Below are 5,178 nucleotides of genomic sequence, written 5' to 3' on the forward strand. Positions count from 1 at the left end.
CATGAAACTTACACTATCTCTCAATTTACATAGAACACAATAATCAATCTACTAGTCTAGTGATATTTAAGAGAATACGGTTGGTCACACTCTCCTGGTATTACTGAATATACTAATAATTCCATCAATGAATAGTAATTCCATTATCTCATATTTTTCTCTAAATTCCTTGTCTCCAGGTTGCACTAGCCCTGTGGGGATATGGAGAGGTGGCCTAGAGCCTGCCGGTCCTATGTTTCTGGTCTGTTCTTCCCAACCTTTGGTAGGTCAGTAAAGCCCAGAAGGATCTCTACTAACATTATTTTCAACCTTTTCCTTTAATTTTGTCAGTCTTCTTTGCTCTTCTGCCTTTTCCTCTTCCTTTGCCTGTCTATCTAGAATTTTTAATTCAAGTTTATATAAATCTCTTTCTTGAAACCTGGTTTTTCATCGGCAACAGCTTTCATTTTTTCTGCCTTTTCCACCTTTTCCCTCACCTCCTTTTCAAGTCTCAGAAATTCTTCCTGTTCTTTCTTCTGCTGGATGTAGCTTTCTACTAGTTATTTTAGCTTATGCTGGTGTTGATGCTCTTTCTGTTGTTTCTTCTCCTTCTCTTCTTCTTCTTTTAACTTAGAAGCATATTTCATTGACAGTTCTATATGTTACTGTTCGGTGTTTTTTTTTTTTTTTTTTTTTTAAGTACCAGTGATTGAACTCAGGACCTTGTGCTTGCCTGGCAGGCACTTACAGCACTGAGCTATATCCCTGAACCCCTATATTTCTGTTTTTTCTCAGCTTCAATTGCCAACTTCTGTTTCTTCCTTTCTTCCTCTTTTTGCTTTTGATTACCTCCTGGTTTGTTAAGAAAAAGGACAGGAATATTGTCTGTCTTCTCTTTTAACTTATAAATTTCCTGCTTCTTTTGCTGCTTTTTAGTTTTCCAGTGCTGAATGGACTTTTTTTTCCTTCTAGAGCCAGGAAGTTTTGATCCCATTTCTTATGCTGTTGAACTTCATCCTGCGTTTTTCCTGAAAGGTGTTCCAGAACTTCTCTCATGAATGCAAGTTTCCCTTTATGTTTGTTTCTCACCTTTACAAAGTTTGGATGGTCACAATTATCCCAGCACCCTGGTCATCTTCTGTTTGCTGAAGGAAGTTTTCAAAATCCACCACTGCTTCTGGAAGACTATTTGGTGTCATTTTGTCTACAGAAACGTTGCTTGATCTTGCTCTGAAAGCGTTCTCTGTTTCTGAATTACTCAAAGCCCGTGTATCACTTTTTCTTGATATCGCGCTCAGTGCATTATTTGTTGTTTTCTCTTCCTTCATGAGCTCATCGTGTATCAATCTTTGTGCTTCTTTAAAAGTGTTAACTGCATTTCCAATTTCTTCCATCATTTCTCTGAGCTTCTCCACAGAATCAGGTGTAGGCTTCACAGCTTCCAATTGAAGCTGAAGTTTCTTTACATTGTTATGCATTTTGGCTAATTGTTGCTGGATATTTGCTCTTTCCATTTTCCTGCTGTTAATCAGTTTATTTTCCAATTCTTCCAGCATACTGTGCTCAACGCTTAAGTCTTTTTCTTTCTTTTCTTTCTTTTTTTTCTTTCTTTCTTTTTTTTTTTTTTTTTTGGTTGTTGAAATGACTGTGTTTATATTCTTGTATAATAATAACTTGATTTTTAAATTTTTCTGCTGTCCGTAGGAATTCTGCTTTCTTTGTTCGATTATCTTTCTGTTTCCAGTTTTGAAGATGAAAAGGATAAATCCCACCTGAAGTACTAAAGCAGCCATCACACTGTGGCAGCTCCAGCGCTGCTCCTGCGCCGCTTCCTGTGGCCGCGCCTGGCCCTGCCGCCGCCCCGGACTTGCTTGTTTTTTTGTCCGCAGTTAAGATAAGCCTTAAAATCAAGATACTGGCAGGCTGGCTTGGAATGAATGTTCTTTAACCCTCCATCCTCACCTCCCTAGTGTTGGGATTAGAGGTGTGACAACTAATCCTGGCTGACAGCAGGAAACTCCGGGGGGCAAAACCAGGCATTGCCTAAATCACTTCTTTCCTTGATTTCTCAGGGCCATGACCTACTCAGTAAGGTGCTGAGAAGGCCTCCGGACTTCATGGTGAGAGCAGTGCTGGAGGTGAAGTCTCCTGCTCAAGGCCACACAGTTCCCTGAGGGCAGGCAGCAGAGGGAAGTTGGAGAGGGAAGAAGGCCATGAGCTCCATTCCTCCATACCTGTCCACAGCTACAATCTCCCTGCAAGTCTCCTCTCTCTCTCCCTCCCTCTTTCTCTCTCATACCCCTTCCACTGGGATCCACCTTTATCCCTTGTGTCCTCACTCTTCAACCTCCCCCTGCAACTCTGAAGATGAAAGCCTGAGTGGACTCACCATCCTCCTGGGGAGTGACTGGGTTATAGAGGTACCACTTGGAACTGGTGAATGAGGTGGAACCGGTGAGTGAGGGCTCGGGAAGAGCATGAAAATGGGTCCTGCTGGGATGGGGACAGCTGGGACAGCACAGAATTGCTCACTCATTTTTCTCTGCAGTGTGGCCCATGAGAACAAGGCTATGCTGGCTTGGGAGTCGGTTGGGCAGCAAACATTTTCAAATAAGCAAGCATTCCTCATATTTAATAGAGAGACAGGGAAGAGGGTGGAGTAAGAAACATTGTATAGCCATTGGTGCTTAGGAGTCTGGGCTAGCTCCCTACTTTCTTTCGCCCTAAATGTTTTCTTTCTGTATTATAGGGAACAGAATACTGGATTTGCAGGGTCTTACTACTGGATCGGACTTTTTTGTGATTCTCCTGTTTACAGCCTCCCAAGTGCTGGGATTTCAGAAGCGCCCAGGCTCAATTGCCATTTCAGCATGCCCTGGGGGCGGGGCCAGCATGGCAGGCCCAGGGATTGAACTCCAGGTTCCTAGGCCTGTTTGCAGGCACTTCAATCCGCTGAGGTATGTCGCTGGCCCTTCACCCTCATTTCCAAATCTGAGCTGAAAAATTACAGTAGAATTTCCTTCAAAGAATTCTTGAGACCCAGGTACAACAGTGAATTCAGGATACGCCTGTTTTCCAAATTTCCACAGTCCAAGGCAACACCTTTCCACATGTTGTGTTTCTTTAAATGGCTGTATTACAGGGTCTACAGTGTCTAACTACTTATATCTAATTTGTAGTGATTCTTCTGCTTTCAGCCTGCCAGGTGCTGGGATTACAGGCACATGCCACCGCCCCCAGGATCTATCACTGTCTCTGCATGCCCTGCGGGTGGGGCCAACATGGAGGGCTAGCAATCTGACCTGTGCCACAGCTCTCTGTCTAAGCAGGTGCTCTTAGTCCACTGAGCTGATTGGCTGGCCCACGTAAATTGTGTTATGCACACCTTTTCTGTTCTGTTAAGCTAATTTATCTCTTTTCCCCTTTTCCTAAAATACTATCCTATCTTTCAAGTCCCACCTCCTCGAGTCTAAAATTCTTGCAAGCATTTCTGAGACTTATGGGAGTTATTTTCCTAGAACAGCTGGGAATTGTGAAAAGCTATGAGTTTTAGATGTGGTTAGAAGAATGCCTATAAATGTCTAAGTTGATTTTTTTTTTTTTTCAGAACCGGGGATTAAACTCAGATCCTTGAGTTTGCCAGTCAAGTGCTTATCCTACTGAGCCATCTCCCCGGCCCTACGTTGATATTTTAAAAAGCTGAATACACTGTATCTGCCTCAGTTATCTCATTTACTAAGCATTGTATTATTAAGTCCCTACAAGGTGCAGAATGAGTTGGCAGCACCATAGGGGTCGTGGGATTCAGGAACAAAGGCATGAACAGTTGCAATATCTACATGGTGTATGACAAACAGCTGTGGAGTAGGAGGGCAGGTGAAAGTGATGGCTAACAGTACAGCCTCCCATCAGGGGCAAAAAGGACGGAGTAACACTCTTGGATTAGCTATGTGCTCATGTCCTGTTGCAAAGGAATTGCAGAGGACATTCAGGATGTCAATAAACTAGGTAGGGTTTCTGCAAGCAAACATGAGCTGGGGTCTAAAGAGGAATTCTGAAATGACAGAGGTCCTAAACGCTACCCTGGGACCTCAGGAGGTTGTCCTGTATTTTTACCCTAAAGAGATTTCACAACCTAAGAATTTTCCAAGCCACCTGCTAACCCTGCTGGGTGCTCATACTCCAAGTCTCTGTTTGTACTGCCAGGTGAAGGATGAGCCAGGGAACGAAAATGAGGCAGAGAGAGCACACCTCTTCCTGCTCCTGCCAATCTTGGGTAGGAGCAAAAAAAACAATCCTAAAGTTATATGAAATGAAACATCATGGCATTTATTTCATCACCTATTTCATTTTTCCAAGTCAGCTCTATTGTGAAAACTGATGAATGACAGCCTGGGCCTGTGACTTCCACATTCCTTCGTTATCTTCTTTTTGAGTGAGGATCAGAATGTTTTCTCAAAACAGGTGGGACTCAGTTTCAGATTCTTCAGCTCAATTCCCAGTGTGTCCAGGTTTATGATGTGGCAGTAAGAAATGAATATTTTTCTTTAACCCTGCTTTATCTGGGTGCTATCAGACATCCTTGCAGGTGTCATTCCAACTAGAAGTGATGTTTTGGGTCCATAGTAACAAAATAGATCTGTGATAACCTGAGTGGTCTTTTCCCCATTTCTGAACATGATGTTTTCGAATCAAATGGGTGAGAAGGGTATCTCAGCCTTGCCCCAAAGATATTTCTCTCCCCAGTGCCTCCCAGCACCTGTGGCCTTTCACATGCACCAGGATGAGCACTCGTTCTCCACGTGCACTGCTGCAGCTGGCAATCAAGAGCTTGCTGAGGGATGAGGCTCTGGCCATGGAAGCCATAGAGGATTTGCCAGGGAAGCTCTTCCCACCTGTTTTCATGGAGGCCTTCAGCAGGGGATATGCTCAGGTCCTGAAATCCATGGTGCCCTGCTGGCCCTAACCCACCCTACCTCTGGGAGCCCTCATGACCAGGAGGAAACCAGGAACATTGGACATGCACCTGGATGTTGTCCTCAGGCAGCAAAGGATGTTCCAAACTGTGCTGGATGGGATCGACATGTTGCTGAGTCAGAAGGATTGTTCCAGGTGAGTATAACCCAGGGATCCTGTTGGGAAGGCCCTCAAATTCCAATAGGGATCCAAAGTGTCAGGGAGAGTGGCTACTGTACGGTG

At 44.0% G+C, this 5,178-nt stretch overlaps 1 pseudogene; it reads right to left on the bottom strand.

The window, feature by feature from the left end:
* Window positions 1–89: 89 nt before the first annotated feature.
* LOC101572271 lies at window positions 90–4,836 on the bottom strand (annotated as a pseudogene).
* Between the last annotated feature and the right edge of the window lie 342 nt (window positions 4,837–5,178).

The sequence above is a fragment of the Octodon degus genome, unplaced genomic scaffold, assembly GCF_000260255.1.
Source record: "Octodon degus isolate 3935 unplaced genomic scaffold, OctDeg1.0 scaffold00929, whole genome shotgun sequence".
NCBI classification, from domain to species: domain Eukaryota; kingdom Metazoa; phylum Chordata; class Mammalia; order Rodentia; family Octodontidae; genus Octodon; species Octodon degus.